General features: G+C 40.3%; 5 non-coding genes across 5 annotated transcripts; 2 read left to right on the top strand and 3 right to left on the bottom strand.

Moving 5' to 3' along the window:
- Positions 1-16,985: 16,985 nt before the first annotated feature.
- On the bottom strand, positions 16,986-17,068 carry trnal-cag (transfer RNA leucine (anticodon CAG)). Its single transcript has one exon. It is a non-coding gene; the product is annotated as a tRNA-Leu (tRNA).
- Positions 17,069-17,163: 95 nt separating this feature from the next.
- Positions 17,164-17,237, top strand: trnam-cau (transfer RNA methionine (anticodon CAU)). Its single transcript has one exon. It is a non-coding gene; the product is annotated as a tRNA-Met (tRNA).
- A 665-nt stretch (positions 17,238-17,902) lies between these two features.
- trnal-cag (transfer RNA leucine (anticodon CAG)) lies at positions 17,903-17,985 on the bottom strand. The gene has a single exon. It is a non-coding gene; the product is annotated as a tRNA-Leu (tRNA).
- Positions 17,986-18,080: 95 nt separating this feature from the next.
- Positions 18,081-18,154, top strand: trnam-cau (transfer RNA methionine (anticodon CAU)). The gene has a single exon. It is a non-coding gene; the product is annotated as a tRNA-Met (tRNA).
- A 666-nt stretch (positions 18,155-18,820) lies between these two features.
- trnal-cag (transfer RNA leucine (anticodon CAG)) lies at positions 18,821-18,903 on the bottom strand. Its single transcript has one exon. It is a non-coding gene; the product is annotated as a tRNA-Leu (tRNA).
- Between the last annotated feature and the right edge of the window lie 751 nt (positions 18,904-19,654).

The raw sequence follows: 19,654 nt of genomic DNA, 5'->3' as shown, positions 1-19,654 counted from the left end.
AAATAAACATGTAAACAAATAAAAAGATAAATTTGATAATAGGAAAATAAATAAAGGAATAAACGACTTGATAAAATAAATATGATTTATTCTTTATCAAACTAATTTTTGTATTATTTCCCTTAATTTATTTTCTGCTTTTATTTATTTGTTAATTAATATTTATATTTGGTAAGCAAGACCAACCAACCTAATTATCATGCACATCAAAAAAATGTAAGAATAGATATAAAAATAAAGAAATAAAAATAAAAATAAATAAAGATTAAAATAAATAAATCTGGAAATAAATACATATTGGAATAAATAAATATACAAATAAATGAATGCATAAATAAATATAAGAATAAATGGAACAAACAAATAAATAAAATAATAAATAAATACAATTAAAAATTATACAAATACATTAAAATATAAAAGCAAAAAATTATAAATTAGGGGAAAAATATACAAAAATACATTTGATTAAAATGAATCATATTTATTTTATCAAGTCGTTTATTCCTTTATTTATTTTCCTATTATCACATTTATTTATCTATCTATTTATTCATTTATTTATTCATTCATTTTTAATTGCAAGTTTGGTCCTCCATACTACTGCACATTACATCTTACTGCACTGTTAACATATATTTTAAGCATAGTGAGAGATTAGGATGAAACATTCACCTTTACAAACAAAGATACTCTTATAAAATAACAGCTGTATTCACAACGAGGAGTTTACTGTTTCTTATCGTCACAATCCATTCAACACGATAACAATACGATTACATGACAATATACATGCAATTTAAATTATAAAATATTTGAATAATAATGTATATGCGGTCACCTGAGGGAAAATCTGTCTGCAGGTAGTTTAGACAGCAACAAAACAAAACAAGTTTGCTGACAAGTCGGTAAACAAATATCTCTCCGTTCGTAAAACGGGTCTCCCCTCCTCCACTGCGAATGACTGACAGATGACACTATGCTTTTTAAACTACCCGCCACGGAAAAGCGGAACAGCGCCAGGAAGTCTACGTGTGGCCAAAGGTATATTGCATCCGTAGTGTTAAGCACTACCATAGAGAATGAATGGGAAAAGTTAAGGGAAGTTAAGCTTAACCATTTTCGACTCCCGCCGCGAAAGGTCCTCAGTTCAAAACTGGCCGGAAACAAGTGGAGGCATTTTAAATATAAATGCTGCAATTCGCTACAAACCCTTACTTTTGAGACAGTTGAAGGCCATCGTACCAAGGAGCTGTAGGCAGACTGTTCGCCTCACACGCGAAGGTTCGAAACTGGGCGGAAACTGTGGGTGGTTTTTGTAAAAATTTCATATGCGATTTTCTGTTGAGCAGGTCAGTACACTTGCAGGGATGTTTGTGGTTCAATCTCTTTAGAAAAGGACAAAAATAAAACAAATGACCATTGAGGTTTCCTGTACAGTAATAAAAAAATGTTTGGTCTGCCAACAAAATTAGCAGCTTTTGCCATGTTGAAAACACTGGGCAGTCTATAGTTTAATTTGCTTTTGAACAAGCGTGCCCTAGAAGAGGTGGGACTGACATACAAATCAAGTTTCCGTAGTGTAGTGGTTATCATGTTCGCTTTATACGCGAAAAGTTCTCAGTTCAAAACCCGGCGGAAACAAGTGGAGGCATTTTAAATATAAATGCTGCAATTCGCTACAAAACCCTTACTTTTGAGACAGATGAAGGCCATCGTACCAAAGAGCTGTAGGTAGACTGCCATGCCGAATGACCTCTATACTGTTGTTTGTGGAATTTACAGACTGTCACACTGCTTGCAGGGCAGATTATGGGAAGGAGCCATCTTCTAAAAATACTATACTATACTACTATACTATACCTCGACTATACTAACGAGGAGTTGTAGAGACCGGTAGATGTACCTGATCAGCGCGACTTCCAGGAACGGCGTCATGTGTCAAATATGAAGTGTCTGTATAAAACGTGTTACATTATTAAATTAGAGACCTTGTTTTTTAATATGGAGCCTGGTAGGTCAAGTCAATAAGTTCATGCAATTTTTTTTAAGTGCCAGGTCCAAACAAAGAGAGTTTCAGTTCATCTGCACCTGCCAGCTGCTAATGTATTGCAAAATTTCCTTGCTGACCGCACAACAGGGCTTCCAGTCTACATCCAACAGTCTTGCGTTGGTGGTATAGTGGTGAGCATAGCTGCCTTCCAAGCAGTTGACCTGGGTTCGATTACCTGCCAACGCATTGCATTTTGCTCAAGCTGTCGTTAAAACAGTTGTCTGGGGACCCTGGCCAGCTCCTCCTGTAACTCGTTTGCTGCAGCAAAACTTTTGTACTGGTCTTTTGGCAGCAGTAAAGGACTGGATCTCCCCGTCGGGGAATCGAACCCCGGTCTTACGCTTGACAGGCGGAGATACTTTCCCATATACTAACAAGGAGTTGCAGAGACAGGTTGCCACCCCCGATCAGCGCGACTACAGCTCGCTACAAACAGCCTTCCCATTTCCAGGAAGCCAGTGAATCCAAAAAAAAGAATCTAATACCATTTAAATATGAAGTGTCTGTATAAAAAGTCTCACATTTTTAAATTAAATACCTTGATTATGAGAATTCTTCCTGTATGGGTTCAATTCCTGGGTCTGTCCATTCTTGCTGTATGGGTTCGATTCCCGCCCAACGAATTGCATTTTTCTCAAGCTGTCTTTAGAACAGTCGTCCGGGCCCCTTGCCAACTTCTCCTGTAACTTGTTTGATGGAGCAAAACTTTTGTTAATGTCTTTTGGCAGCAGTAAAGAACTGGATCTCTCCATCAGGGAATCGAACCCCAGACTATAGCGTGACAGGCGGAGATACTTTCCACTATACTAAAGAGGAGTTGCAGAGACAGGTAGTTGTCCCCGAACAGCGCGATTTCCAGGAACGGCGTCATGCATCATTTTAACTCAACGCTTCACAGAAGCCAGTGAATCCAAAAAATAATCTAATACCATTTAAATATGAAGTGTCTGTATAAAACATGTTACATTATTATATTAGAGACCTCTTTTTTAATATGGTGCCTGGTAGGTCAGGTCAATAAGTTCATGCAATTTTTTTAAGCCTACACCCAATGGTCTTGCGTTGGTGGTATAGTGGTGAGAATATCTGCCTTCTAAGCATTTGACCCGGGTTCGATTCCTGGCCAACACGTTGCATTTTGCTCAAGCTGTCATTAAAACAGTTGTCTGGGGACCCTGGCCAGCTCCTCCTGTAACTTGTTTGCTGGAGCAAAACTTTTGTACCGGTCTTTTGGCAGCAGTAAAGGACTGGATCTCCCAAGTGGAGGCACTTTAGACATAAATGCTGCAATTCGCTACAAAACCCTTACTTTTGAGACAGGTGAAGGCCATCGTACCAAGGAGCTGTAGGCAGACTGCCATGCCGAATGACCTCATCAATAGGTTTCTGTAGTGTAGTGTTCATCACGTTCGCCTAACGTGCGTAAGGTCCTTGGTTCGAAACTGAGCAGAAACAGCAGTTGTCTTCTGACAGAAGATTTAAACTGTTTGCCACGCTAGGTGGGTGTAGCGCTCATTTCCTTTATACGCTTTTTAAAAAGCGTGCACCTAATGATTTATGTCTGAATCCTGAAGATGTGTTTCCATAGTGTAATGGTTATCACATTCCCCTTACACGCAGAAGGTCCCCAGTTCGAAACTGGGTGGAAACTATGGGTGGTTTTTGCAAAAATATCGTATGTGATTTTCTGTTGAGCAGGTCTGTACACTTGCAGGGATGTTTGTGGTTTAATCTCTTTAGAAAAGGACAAAAATAAAACAAATGGCCTTTGAGGTTTCCTGTACAGTAATAAAACATGTTTGGTCTGCCAACAAAATTAGCAGCTTTTTGCCATGTTAAAAACACTGGGCAGTCTATAGTTTCAGTCGCTTTTGAACAAGCGTACCCTAGAAGCGTAGGGACTGACGTCCAAATCAAGTTTCCGTATTGTAGTGGTTATCACGTTCGCTTTACACGCGAAAGGTCCTCAGTTCAAAACTGTCCGGAAACAAGTGGATGCATTTTAAATATAAATGCTGCAATTCGCTACAACACCTTTACTTTTGAGACAGGTGAAGGCCATCGTACCAAGGAGCTGTAGGCAGACTGCCATGCTGAATGACCTCTGTTCTGTTGTTTGTGGAATTTACAGGCTGTCACACTGCTTGCAGGGCAGATTATGGGAAGCAGCCATCTTCTAAAAAGCACATGCGTCTCATCAATAGGTTTCCGTAGTGTAGTGGATAACACGTTTGCTTTACAATTTTTCTGAAATGTCAGGACTTGAAATTTCAAGTGCCATAGAATCCCATACATTGCACTAAAGTGTTACTTTAAAGGTCATGTACTGCAGGTCAGTGTTACTTTAATGTTTGGTTAATTCTAGCATGAACTGAATTGCAGTGCTTTGTCAACATTACTGCATTTCTGGATAAACTTGCCAGAGGGTTAAAGACTCTAGCTTGAGCCCGCAGCCAAAGGTTAGGTTTGTCAGAAGTGGGATTCAAACCCACGCCTCCAATGGAGACTGCGACCTGAACGCCAGCTGCCGAAGGATAGTCCGTCAAAATGGGGATAATGTTGAACGCCACAGCCAATCACGTCGACGCGCTATAACATTTGCAGCCAATTAGAGAGCGCCATTCTCGACATTATAACATTTGCAGCCAATCAGAGAGCGCCATTCTTGACTTTTTCCTTATCATTTTCGACATTTGACCAATCAGAGTACAAGGAAATGTCGATGGCACGTTTACGCTTAGCACCGCTAGGAGGAGGAGTCAGGAAGCTAGCCGAGTGTCAATCAAGTTGCCGAACTGAGCCGAAGGTGTACGAAGTAATGACATATCCTGAGGGGCGTGTCAGAGGTCAAAAAGTTCAGACGTCGAGCATCACTGTCACGGAGGTCAGGCATCATCATTTTAACGGAGGACTGCGAAACTTATTTTTCGGTAACTTTAACTGTATTTTCGGACAATGTAATTTTATATTTGTATATAATTGTATATATTATAATTGTAAATATCGTGTGTGCTTTTTTTAAAGAAATAATTTGTATTATAGTAGTTTTGTTCAAAACGATATAACCTAACCGTTAGCCCCCCAACAAAAAAATGTCTGGCAAAAAATCCCATAAAGCCATGTCAGATACTGACTGGATTGCAAGGCTAAAAAAGTTTGCCAGCACAGGAGTTTGGCCATCAAATGAGGGTAACAGGCCAGCTCCTCGACAGAAAAAGTGGCATGACGTGTACCAAAGGGTGAGTGTGCTTTTGTCACCTTTGCATGATGTAATAATTGTAATCCTAATCATTTAATTCAATGTCATCATTATTTATAGATATGTATGTAGATAATGTTGCAGGTATTTGAGATTTATGTTTATTTATGTAAAAAAAAAAAACTTTTTTTTTGCACTGGGAGATTCAGAGATTTGAGGCAGTGGGGGTGGGGATGTTGAGTGAATGGATGTTTTTTTGAAGGTGTGAAATGTTCCTCTCTTGTTCTTTTAAAGGAGGATACAAACTTTACTCACTCTTTATCTCTAATTTTACAGTTTGTATCTCCCCTTCAAAGAACATGAATAAAAATAAATGACAGACTACAATAAATTAATGTGGCATTCATACTGATAAGTTAGAAATGCATGTATTCTATGTTATATGTGTGATAATGTTTACAGATTGAAAGATGTCCGATGCAGTCTCGCGGCCAGACAACCTTCCTCGGAGCGGTCCCAAAGTGCATATGTGGTTTTCACACTCAAAAGGTAACAATGTAAAGATGTAACTTGTATTTTTTTTATATATGTATAATTTACTGAACAAATTCTTCTCGTTCAACAATTATTGTAGCCTATGTATTTTTGTGGTTGTCTTAAGCAGGCCACAGCCTCTATTGGACAAGCACCAAGGGTTGTTGAACAACAGTCTGCCGCTACTGGACCAGCACAGGAGGTCATGGCTCAGAGTCAGCGTCAGCTCCCACCCCAGCCTACTTCTAAAATTAAAACTTATATATAAGTTTGTCAAAGGTAATAACATTTTTTTTATATATATATAATTGCAGTTTTAATATACGTTTAGTATAAAGGTTTAAGTTCAGTGGAAATGGCTGGTATGTTTTTACACCTACCTGCCAGCTGTGACACCTTGTACAGGGGCGGCTGTAGTCTGCTTATTGGTCAGTTTCACTGTCTCAGGTTGGTTTAGATCAAGTAAAATGGTGAAAGAACAATGTAACCTATGTGATCTCTCTTTCTTCTCTGGGCTCTGCTCTTGCATTCTCCTCTTCCTCTCTAATTGGGCTTTGCCATTATGGGTTAAAGGACACTCGCGTCCTTCATGGCATCTCTCTTGATTTTTCCAACTGGCTACTGAAGCTACGTCTTTCATTCTGTATTTCTCAGGTAACATTCCACTTATGCACAATTAATTATACACGTATTATTAATTAAGTCATCATGAATCTGCTTTGTTGCCATTTCAAGGGTAACCTTCATTACTGTTAATAAACACTTTCTCTTACAAACTATGTGCAAACTATTTTTGATTTTAAGTCATTTTTAAAAGGTACTTGTTAAATTACTATATACTCACATTCTAGCAATACCTTCCCACACATTTTTCTATTCTAACTGTGCTTATTTCAATCTGTATAAGTAGTAGAGTGTGGTAATACACAGACAAAAAAATAAGTTAAAGAAAGAAAGCAGGTCCTTTAGTTATATAATGAATGATAGGATCAATAGATATTTTCTCATTTTACATTTTATTATATCTTTGGCCAATGTGCTGTTACAATTCAATTTGTCTTTTCATTGAAATTGTTTTGCCCTTTTTTAGTTTACCAAACCAAGATTTGGTGGGTCCCACATTGCTGCTGCAAAGCCAAATCTGAGTGTGGCTAGGAGACCATCTCAGGCTGTTGACCAACCCAGCGCAGCAGTGTCCAGTGCCCCTACACCAAGCACCACTGTCTCTGTAAGTACTGGCATAATCCACATTGCATTCTAAGACACATTCCACATCTGTGCACTTTTTAGAAATATATTTTGTATGCAGGAAATCTTATCATAATGAATTAAGAGCAATAATATACAGTTTTCACACAATATGCAGTCAGTGAACACATTTCCACAATGCTTACATTTTCTTAACAGACAAGCTATACCTCCCAACAAAATTATGGATTGTTTTTGTAGTATTTACAAATGTTAACACACACCACCCCACAATAGCAAAAACAATATTCCAAACCTTAGATACAGTATAAAAACCTCGGCTTCTTCAATGATATCAGTTCAAAAACAATATATCTCAGCTGATAATAAACAAACAATTGAATAATTGACACACACCTGATTTATGTTGGGTAAATTGGGCCAACCATAGCTGATTCCAGTCTGGCTTAGACTCAGTGGCAGGGGTTATTTTTTTCTGTTACATTGACACTTATACATTAAAAGGAGGACTTTGAGGAGTGATGTTTTTGGAAACAGAAAAAGACAAACACTGTAATGTCTGGACGAGGAAGAGTAAGAGCAAGGGGCCCAGGGAGAAGAGCAGGCCCAGTGAGAGGTGCAGTGAGAGATGCAGTGAGATGTGCAGTGAGATGTGCAGTGACAGATGCAGTGAGAGATGCAGTGAGATGTGCAGTGAGATGTGCAGTGAGAGGTGCAGTGAGATGTGCAGTGAGAGGTGCAGTGAGATGTGAGAGGTGCAGTGAGATGTGCAGTGAGAGGTGCAGTGAGAGGTGCAGTGAGAGGTGCAGTGAGATGTGCAGATAGAGGTGCAGTGAGATGTGCAGTGAGATGTGCAGTGAGAGATGCAGTGAGATGTGCAGTGAGATGTGCAGTGAGATGTGCAGTGAGATGTGCAGTGAGATGTGCAGTGAGAGGTGCAGTGAGAGGTGCAGTGAGATGTGCAGATAGAGGTGCAGTGAGATGTGCAGTGAGATGTGCAGTGAGAGATGCAGTGAGATGTGCGAGAGGTGCAGTGAGATGTGCAGTGAGATGTGCAGTGAGAGGTGCAGTGAAATGTGCAGTGAGAGATGAGAGGTGCAGTGAGAGGAGCAGGGCCAGGGAGAAGAGCAGGCCAACCACGGTCTTTCGCTAAGAGAGGCTGGTAAACAGTAAAGGGAAAAAAAACTGATTTGCTTTTTACTGGAATACTGTACATGTGGACATACAGTTCCCAACCAATAAATTTAGTGTAAAAATGGTGGATTGCATGTTTTGTATGCAAATACCTGTAAAACTGAAACACAAAAGTCTATGAAGTTTTTGTAATACAATAGCCAGTATTTTGAAACCCTAGTACTTTGATTGACTGCATGTACCTTGTGAAGTGAAAACAAGTGTTATTCTTTGACAGAATAATTTCATTCTGAGTCAGATTTCCAGTGTTTTGGTAAAGTTAGTGTGTGCAGAGAAAGATGTGTTCTATTTTGAAATGAAGAGTTAGTATATATTTACAGTTTTTTTCAATTGTTTACACGCAATTTTGAAAACCTCTACCTCCTTCTCCTCTTCATCTACCTCCTTCACCTCTTCCTCTACCTTCTTCTCCTCTTCCTCTACCTCCTTCTCCTCTTCCTCTACCTCCTTCTCCTCTTCATCTACCTCCTTCACCTCTTCCTCTACCTCCTTCTCCTCTTCCTCTACCTCCTTCTCCTCTTCATCTACCTCCTTCTCCTCTTCCTCTACCTCCTTCTCCTCTTCATCTACCTCCTTCTCCTCTTCCTCTACCTCCTTCTCCTCTTCCTCTACCTCCTTCATCTCCTCTTTGAGCCCCCCCCTCTTATTCTCACTCTTCTTCTTCTTCTTCTTCTAGCTCCTTCCATTTTTGTTGAAGACAGGTGAACTCACCTGCTGCCTTTTATAGCACTCCTGAGTGATGCGTTTTCAAATTAGCACATGTGTGCTTCCACTCCTGATGGATGTGCATATCCAATTCATTCATTAGTGTGGTCAATGGCAATCCGGGGCTTTGTAATGACAAGGAAGTAACCTCACAATCCTTATCTGTGTCTAAGGTGTGAAAATGTGTGTAGAGTTTTACAAATCACTGTGTGTAATGTTTTGCTAAAAGGGTAAAACAGACATTGTGTGTAATGTTGTGCAAATCTGTGGAGGGGTTTTGCTCATTGGAGTAGAATTTTGCAAATTGCGTGGAAATTTTTATTTTAGTGTGTAAACAATCATAAAAATCTGTAACAAAATGTGTTATTGAGAAGAAAATTATCCATTTGGCCAATTGTGTTTTGTTGGTGTGAGTCTGTGTTAAGAGTTTAGGAAAAAGTATCTGAAGAATGGGTAAGCGCTTGTTAGCAATTGAAAAAAACTGTAAATACTTTTGAAAACAGATTCAAATAAGCGGCGATCCTAAATTGCAATATTATTTCCCACTATTACTGTTTTTGACTGTATTTTAATCATATTTCAAAAACAAAAAGAATCTTACTGAACATAGACCTTTAAACAGTATTGTATAATTCCATCTAGGATTAGTTAAAATTATTGGACAGTTATGACTGTTTCTTTCTCTTGTTATATATGCAACATATATTATATTTCATTGCATGTTGTCTCGGTAAGTAATTTCAAATTTTATTGGTCCAAAATAATTGAATTTGCATATTAACTGTCACAACTCAGTAGAGTCACACAAATTAGTGCTAGCAGCTGACACAATTCTGAAAACTATTGGAACAAATGTATACATTTTATTCTATAACCTTAAGTACGTATTTGACATCCAATATTTTCTATTTTATATGAGGGTAGTCTTGGATAGATAAAGCGGTAATTAAATAAATGACCTGCTAGACTAAATGTTTTGTCTTTTTCCTTCACAGACTACTCCTTCGGGGGCATTACTGCAAGATGCATCTGCAGTTCGACTGCATCGTTTGTGGTCGGACACTTTGCCACCAGAGGATCATAGGTGGATTGCCAGCAGGCTTTTTAAAATGGGGCCCAAGGGAAAACCAGAGCTTCGAGACAACTACAGCTCTGGTATTACCCACCACAGCCAGCACTTATTTACAACCAGGCTCCAGCTCCAGACAGATTTTTTTGTCATGCTCTGTTGCTGTGGATGCCGTACAAGCTGTGGAAGATCAAGGCTCTCTGTCCCAATTCTGCCTGCGGGCAGCATCAGCTGACTGGAGGCGGTCTGCACAAAAGGGCACGGCAGGTTCTGGACATCGATAGGATGTACAACATGGTCACAGAAACCCTCATCTGTACCAAGTGTAAAGCCTCGCATGTGTCCTGGAGTCAGACTGTCCTGCAACAGCTGGATCTGGGCCATCGCTCTGAATTTCGGGTCATCCTCACGCGGAAGTAAGTACACTTTAATTCCACATCCAGTTGATAGCCCATCATCACATATGTTTGCAAATACTTTACAAATCAATTACGTAAAATATATGAATGTGTGGATTTTGCTTTTCCTAAGGTATGCCTGTGATATGAGAGTCATTCGGCTCCTGCGTGAGCATGGCCTAGGCAACAGTCCCACGCGGGTCATCAAACAGCTGCGTGAGAACCACAGTGTGGAGTGGCTCCAGCGTATGGCCCGGTACACCACCCAATGTGTGGACTTCCTCAAACGACCCGGGGTGTTGCAAATACAATTCCAGGAACCCCCAAAGCCTACAGTGGTCCCAAGCTGCAAGTGGCTGCTCACCGTGTACAGCCAAGACATCCTGACAAGGCTGGATGAAATCCATGCAAGGATAACATCTACGTATGGTTCAGTCTTGAAGATGGATTCTACTAAAAAGGTTAGCAGGGGATTTTTGTTAATTTATGGTGTTTACTGTTATATCATTATCAGAGCATGAGTATCATATTCTAGATGGTGTGATGTTTCATTGCATTGCATGCTTCCTGTCATCTACTGCAGATCACTAAGAAGCTGGCTGGGACGGCAAGGGGAACGGGACTCTGGCTTACCTCTGTTGGCAATGAGTTTGGTCAGGTGCTCATGAGTGTGCTGACAGCACAGGAAGGAGCAGGACTGGACATGATGGTCGATGGTCTGGTGAAAAGGTACCAGCAGGCTAGTGTGGATCCACCTGCTGTTTTGTACGTGGACTGTGGCTGCTGCACTGATGTTGGTGAGACCAAGCTGAAAACCAGATTCAGAGGGTGGCCTGATCTCATGATTCGGTTGGACATCTGGCATTTTATGCGCAGGATTGCCATGGGGTGTACAACTGATGCCCATCAGCTGTATCCCATCTTCATGTCACGGCTGTCAGCGTGCATTTTTGAGTGGGATGCGGCTGATGTTTCTATGCTTCGCAAAGCAAAGAGAGAGCTGTTGATATCCCAGGGTTGGCCTGCGCTGACAGATGAAGATGTCAACAAGCATCTTACCAGGAATGAGCTGGCACTCCATTGCCGGAGGAGGACCTGTGGAGAGGAGACTACCATCCTTCTCCTTGAGCGGCTGCTTACAGAGCTCCTGAGCAGCAAGGGCAAAGACTCCCTGGGTGTTCCTCTCCTGGACCGAGAAAGGATGGAGCACATCTGGAATGTCCAGAAGAAGCATGTGAAATGCATTCAATACCCCCCTGGTGTTGTGCTCTATACAGAGACAGGGAGCCTAAACAAGGGAGGCGTGCTTCTGAAGACCTACAGATGTGCCAGAGGCTCCACTTCTCTCGAGTCCTTTCATTTACACCTGAACCGTTTCATCCCAGGTATTGTCTTTGTCACACACACTGTGCATGTGTAAAGAAAGAGCATTAAGTGTTTTTGTGTGTTCCTTTAACACCTCCTAAACACTGTTGTGTCTATTTACAGGGACCAGTGCAAACAGTCTGAACTTTCAGATTTATCTGCTGGAGGGTCTACACCGGTGGAACCAGGACCGGGAGGCTGCTTCCCTGTCATCGGAGCCATCAGCTTTGCGCAGCTACACAGGAGAACTTGTTCACTGTGTAAACGGCAATTATGAAAAGCTGTTTGGCAGGAAAGTGGTCCCCACGTTTTGTCCCCCTGCATGTTACACCGGTGAGAATTATTTTATATATTTTTTATTTTATCAACTTGCAATTTCTGTGTAACCTCCGTCTATATGTCAGATTTAACCCTATAGAGTCGATTGTATCATAATTGATATGCAAGTTTCTAAAGGACTCTAAATGATCAATATGATCAAAAATTTTTAGGAAACCTGGCCTCTGTCGTCTGATTGATTATAGTCTTTTAGTATAATTGTAAAAGTGTCCACCTTCAGCTCGTGCTTCACGTTTCTTTTCATTGTGAAACCTTTACTGATTTTATAAAGTAATTGTAAGAATAACTTGTATATTGTTACTAATATTTAATGACTAGTTACTAGACTGAAGCAGCTTGGGTTCACTTGATTAGAAAATCATGTTTCATGTAAATATCAAAATGATCATCAGACTTTTCTCTCAATCATCATTGTATTGCATTTCATTTCATGTTTTGCCCACATAATTAAACGTGTTGGGCCTCTAAATAAAACTGTTTTGTTTTTTTTCTCCTTGACGATGAGCTCTATATTCTCACACTATATGAGCTACTACAAAAGCCTAATGTATCAAATATGATACACAACATTCTATTTAATTTCCGTTTGTTTATTGTTTTTATTTCAGGTGAGCTCATTGGAGTGCAGTATCTGTTCCAGCAGACTGGTCAGGCACTGCAGGACATGAATCCTGACTCTGAGCAGACAGCAGAGCTCATTGAGGACCTCAGTGTGGAGGAGCGAGATGAAGATGAGGGCTTCTGTGACATCAGCGAGGATCACACAATAGCAGATCCGGAGGCTGTTCTGTCACCACCCTCTTCCACACTGACACTGGGTTCTTCCACCCTGGTCACCAGCAGTGCCACACCTGTACTGGGCTCCACATCCCCTTCACTGATCCCTGACCCCAGACTTGTCCTCACACAGTCTCCTTCATCACCTGGACCCTCAGGGACTGCTGTCACACCTGTTCCCTCTGAAACATCTGTTTCAACTCTCCCCTCAGAGCCAGAGGATGCTGGTCAGGATGTTGATGAAGAAGAGACGGTAAATAATACTCTTTTGTATGTCTTTCAAATTAACTAGAATAATTATGATGAATTAACATCCAGTGCTTTAAATCCAGACTTTCCACATATTTTACATTTAAAAGTACAGCCTAAATTCGTTTGTAAGCTGCAAATACACATCAAGTCAAGTCATCTTTATTTATTTGGTGCTTTGTAAAATGTCAAGAATGGCGCTCTCTGCTTTGTACTATATGGAATTATGCATTAGACAGATGTGATGTAATAATTGTATTGCATGTTTGTGTTTTTTAATAGGCTGTTGACTACCAAAATATCCCGGGTTATCAACATGTGGACCAGCTGGCAGAATATCTGGTGGATCTCCGGGACCACACAGCCCTCAGCCTGACCAACCAGGAAGCCAACACCATAATTGCTCTTTGGCAGAACCTGGATGACCGGGACAAGGAACGGGTGGTGTATGACAGTCGATGCCGAAAGAGACTGCTGAGTGGACGCTTCAAGGTCCCGAAGAAGCCCACTCACCCTGGTGTAGAGAGCACCACCAGATGTGTGCTGGGTGCAAGCAGCGCACCTGCTCAGTGGCCTGACTGTTGCCGTCTGGTGGAGACCATCTTCATCAGACTTTGCACTGTCCACCCAAGCCCCAAAAGAAAAGGCAAGGGAGCCCTGTCAAGATGGTCTCTGATCCTGCAAGACTATGGCAGGATAAGGCAGCTTGTACTGGGCAACAGCTTGGTGATGGGAGGAACATCCATGCAGCTGGTGGAGGTTAACCAGAACACCCTGATTCAGTGGTATAACAAAAGACAGAAAAAGCAGGAGCTGTCTGTGCTGCTTCAGGGCATTCAGTTGCCTCAGCCCCTCCCTGAAGCTCATGAGCCTCTCCAGGTAGCCAAACGTCTACGGACTGAGCCAGAACAACCAGGGGAGCAGCACCAGTACAAGCTACCAGAGAGTACAGCTGGTCAGGCAAAGCAGAGGCAGACTTCTGTTGGGCGACCCCCTCTCAGACCCAAGGCACCAGCGCAGAGTCAGACGTTGCTGACACCATCTGCATCTGGAGCATCACTGCAGATGGTACCAAATATACTTATACCATCAGCACCAGGTTTCCAGGGTGTGCCCATGTTCCAGGCTGTGCCAATGTTCCAGGGTGTGCCAATGTTCCAGGGAGTGCAAATGATCCAGGGCATCCCAATGGCCCAGGGGATGCAAATGGTACAGCCACTGTTACAGCCAACAGCTGTACAGGGCACCCGCTTACCCGCTTCACCAGCTGCCAATCCAGACGCCATGCCCAAGAGACCCTACAGGAGAACCGTAGAGGCCAACACTTGCAAAAAATGTGGGCAATTTAAAACAAGTGCTACAGGACATAGCCAGTACAGGGGCAGGGTGTACTGCCCACAGACTGAGACTGTTTCAAAAGAGGTGTGGTTGGAGGAAATGCGGAGAACCATTTCCAAATAATGTATATATTTTCATGTATATAGCATCATGTATATAGTGTAAACAGTTGTTTAAATAGTTAATACATGTTGAATATTATTTAATTGTTTTTTTTAACGTTATTTAACATTTTAACTTTTTATTTCTTGTTTTTGAAAACCTATTTAACTCTTCATTTTATTTATTTATTTTTAAAACATGTTACCAGTATTTAACATTTTAATATTCATTACTGTTCTGTTGGCATGATTGGAAAATAAAAACAAATTGGCAAGTGATTTCTTTTTGACTTTGACTTTCATATAACACTAGTTCATCAGAACACTGCAACAATATAACATTTGTATATAAAAAATATAATTTATACATTTTGTTATTCTTGTGATTGACATTTTCAGCATATTAGTTACTATTTAATGGGTTGCATCTTTGTTCATTACAAATAACAGATTTGCAAGTGTCTTGTTTGAATGTAACCTAAAAAAATACTTAATCAGATCAATAATAATACAACAACTACTAAATAATAACACTGTTCCATTGGCAATTATATATTTTTATGAAAGAATATCAAAGAAACACAACAAACAAATTACATATGTATATTTTATTAACACTGGAACAGTATGCATTCAAAAAGAATTTGCTTATTTACTTTTACTTTCATATAACACAATATTTCATCAGTACACTGCACCAATATAACATTTGTATTTAAAAAGATAATTTGTCCATTTTGTTATTCTTGTGACAGACATTCTTCATATTAGTTACTATTTAATGGGTTGCATCTTTGTTCGTTGCATAATAATGCAAATAACATTTTTTTTTAATGAAAGAATATCAAAAAACAACAAACAAATTACATATGTATATTTTATAAACACTGGAACAGTATGCATTAAAAAATTTAGCTTATTTACTTTTACTTTATTATAACAATATTTTATCAGTACACTGCAACAATATAACATTTGTATATAAAAAATATAATTTGTACATTTTGTTATTCTTGTGAAACATTTTACAGCATATAAGTTACTAATTAATGATTTGCATCTTTGTTCATTGCATAATAATGCAAATAACATTATTTTTCATGATAGAATATCAAAAAAAACAACAAACAAATTAAATATGTATATTTTATTAAAACGGGAACAGTATGCAATCAAAAATAATGATTATTTATTCAAATAATAAATATTACAAAAAGTTGTCTTTAGCTGGATTCGAACCCCGGTCTTGGTGCACACCTGCAATAGAAAACAGTGTGATATAAATGCGTGATTTTCACACACGAAGAAACCGGAAAATGTATCATAAGATCTATGCTAATGAAGGCATATCTTTGAACATCAAATTTCAGCCTTTCTTTTCTTCGTTTTTTCTTTCTCTTCTTCCCCCTCTCTTTTTCTTCCTTCCCCTTTTCTTCCCTTCTTCCCCACCTTTGTTGGACTATTGTTCCCCAGCTTGAACGCAGCGCCTTAGACCGCTCGGCCATCCTGACATGACGGCCAGTGGTCAGCTGGCCACTTCCACCTACACGGAATGGCAGATGATCTAGAATCTAGGGCTTCACCGCTCACCCGAGTCGGAGCACATGCCTCGTTGGCACAGTTAGGCAGCGCGTCAGTCTCATAATCTGAAGGTCGTGAGTTCGAGCCTCACAAGGGTCAGAATGGTGCTTTTTGATACACGGAACCGTGTAAATAAAGGAGCTGCTTTCTGTATTCCCTTTTATGCCTTTGTCCATTTCTTCATATGCACTGTAATTGAAATCCAGTGTTTTTTTAAGACTAATGTTGAACAAATGCAGTAATAGTATTACTCTCATATTCATGTCATATGTGTCAGTGTTGTCACAATGTTTTGTTAAGGCTTATATCATTCTTTCATTCTAATGGCATGTCTTGTTAATGCTAATGTAATGTTTTACATGACATTCCTTGAATCTTGTGTCATGACACTCCACCCCATGCCCCCAAACCCATGACATTTCATTCCAAGAAATTTCCAAGAATCCTTGCCATGAAATTCTACTGCATCTACTGCATTCCTTGAATCTTGTGTCATGACACTCCACCCCATGCCCCCAAACCCATGACATTTCATTCCAAGAAATTTCCAAGAATCCTTGCCATGAAATTCTACTGCATCTTCTTCTGGTAAACAAACACATGTCATTTCGTGAAATTCAGTTGAATCCGATTCAATCAACATGTCCATTTTTTCTGAAATGTCATGACTTGAAATTCCAAGTGCCATAGAATCCCATACATTGCACTAAAGTGTTACTATAAAGGTCATGTACTGCAGGTCAGTGTTACTTTAATTTTTGGTTAATTCTAGCATGAACTGAATTGCAGTGCTTTGTCAACATTACTGCATTTCTGGATAAACTTGCCAGAGGGTTAAAGACTCTAGCTTGAGCCCGCAGCCAAAGGTTAGGTTTGTCAGAAGTGGGATTCGAACCCACGCCTCCAGGGGAGACTGCGACCTGAACGCAGCGCCTTAGACCGCTCGGCCATCCTGACATGACGGCCAGTGGTTAGCAGCATTTTTGCACCTACACGGAATGGCAGATGATCTAGAATCTAGGGCTTCACCGCTCACCCGAGTCAGAGCACATGCCTCGTTGGCACAGTTAGGCAGTGCATCAGTCTCATAATCTGAAGGTCGTGAGTTCGAGCCTCACACGGGGCAGAATGGTGCTTTTTGATACACAGAACCGTGTAAATAAAGGAGCTGCTTTCTGTATTCCCTTTATGCCTTTGTCCATTTCTTCATATGCACTGTAATTGAAATCCAGTGTTTTTTTAAGACTAATGTTGAACAAATGCAGTAATAGTATTACTCTCATATTCATGTCATATGTGTCAGTGTTGTTACAATGTTTTGTTAAGGCTTATATCATTCTTTCATTCTAATGGCATGTCTTGTTAATGCTAATGTAATGTTTTACATGACATTCCTTGAATCTTGTGTCATGACACTCCACCCCATGCCCCCAAACCCATGACATTTCATTCCAAGAAATTTCCAAGAATCCTTGCCATGAAATTCTACTGCATCTTCTTCTGGTAAACATCACAACATGTCATTTCGTGAAATTCAGTTGAATCCGATTCAATCAACATGTCCATTTTTTCTGAAATGTCATGACTTGAAATTCCAAGTGCCAAAGAATCCCATACATTGCACTAAAGTGTTACTATAAAGGTCATGTACTGCAGGTCAGTGTTACTTTAATGTTTGGTTAATTCTAGCATGAACTGAATTGCAGTGTTTTGTCAACATTACTGCATTTCTGGATAAACTTGCCAGAGGGTTAAAGACTCTAGCTTGAGCCCGCAGCCAAAGGTTAGGTTTTTCAGAAGTGGGATTCGAACCCACGCCTCCAGGGGAGACTGCGACCTGAACGCAGCGCCTTAGACCGCTCGGCCATCCTGACATGACGGCCAGTGGACAGCAGCATTTTTGCACCTACACGGAATGGCAGATGATCTAGAATCTAGGGCTTCACCGCTCACCCGAGTCAGAGCACATGCCTCGTTGGCGCAGTTAGGCAGCGCGTCAGTCTCATAATCTGAAGGTCGTGAGTTCGAGCCTCACAAGGGGCAGAATAGTTCTTTTTGATACACGGGACCGTGTAAATAAAGGAGCTGCTTTCTGTATTCCCTTTTATGTCTTTGTCCATTTCTTCATATGCACTGTAATTGAAATCCAGTGTTTTTTTAAGACTAATGTTGAACAAATGCAGTAATAGTATTACTCTCATATTCATGTCATATGTGTCAATGTTGTTACAATGTTTTGTTAAGGCTTATATCATTCTTTCATTCTAATGGCATGTCTTGTTAATGCTAATGTAATGTTTTACATGACATTCCTTGAATCTTGTGTCATGACACTCCACCCCATGCCCCCAAACCCATGACATTTCATTCCAAGAAATTTCCAAGAATCCTTGCCATGAAATTCTACTGCATCTTCTTCCGGTAAACATCACAACATGTCATTTCGTGAAATTCAGTTGAATCCGATTCAATCAACATGTCCATTTTTTCTGAAATGTCATGACTTGAAATTCCAAGTGCCATAGAATCCCATACATTGCACTAAAGTGTTACTATAAAGGTCATGTACTGCAGGTCAGTGTTACTTTAATTTTTGGTTAATTTTAGCATGAACTGAATTGCAGTGCTTTGTCAACATTACTGCATTTCTGGATAAACTTGCCAGAGGGTTAAAGAACCTAGCTTGAGCCCGCAGCCAAAGGTTAGGTTTGTCAGAAGTGGGATTCGAACCCACGCCTCCAGGGGAGACTGCGACCTGAACGCAGCGCCTTAGACCGCTCGGCCATCCTGACATGACAGCCAGTGGACAGCAGCATTTTTGCACCTACACGGAATGGCAGATGATCTAGAATCTAGGGCTTCACCGCTCACCCGAGTCAGAGCACATGCCTCGTTGGCGCAGTTAGGCAGCGCGTCAGTCTCATAATCTGAAGGTCGTGAGTTGGAGCCTCACAAGGGGCAGAATAGTTCTTTTTGATACACGGGACCGTGTAAATAAAGGAGCTGCTTTCTGTATTCCCTTTTATGTCTTTGTCCATTTCTTCATATGCACTGTAATTGAAATCCAGTGTTTTTTTAAGACTAATGTTGAACAAATGCAGTAATAGTATTACTCTCATATTCATGTCATATGTGTCAGTGTTGTTACAATGTTTTGTTAAGGCTTATATCATTATTTCATTCTAATGGCATGTCTTGTTAATGCTAATGTAATGTTTTACATGACATTCCTTGAATCTTGTGTCATGACACTCCACCCCATGCCCCCAAACCCATGACATTTCATTCCAAGAAATTTCCAAGAATCCTTGCCATGAAATTCTACTGCATCTACTGCATTCCTTGAATCTTGTGTCATGACACTCCACCCCATGCCCCCAAACCCATGACATTTCATTCCAAGAAATTTCCAAGAATCCTTGCCATGAAATTCTACTGCATCTTCTTCTGGTAAACAAACACATGTCATTTCGTGAAATTCAGTTGAATCCGATTCAATCAACATGTCCATTTTTTCTGAAATGTCATGACTTGAAATTCCAA

The sequence above is a fragment of the Siphateles boraxobius genome, unplaced genomic scaffold (genome assembly GCF_051911475.1).
Source record: "Siphateles boraxobius isolate OS27281-9 unplaced genomic scaffold, OSU_SipBor_1 39, whole genome shotgun sequence".
In the NCBI taxonomy this organism is placed as follows: domain Eukaryota; kingdom Metazoa; phylum Chordata; class Actinopteri; order Cypriniformes; family Leuciscidae; genus Siphateles; species Siphateles boraxobius.
Note: the sequence above shows the minus strand (reverse complement) of the source record. Positions and strands in the feature narration are given on the sequence as shown.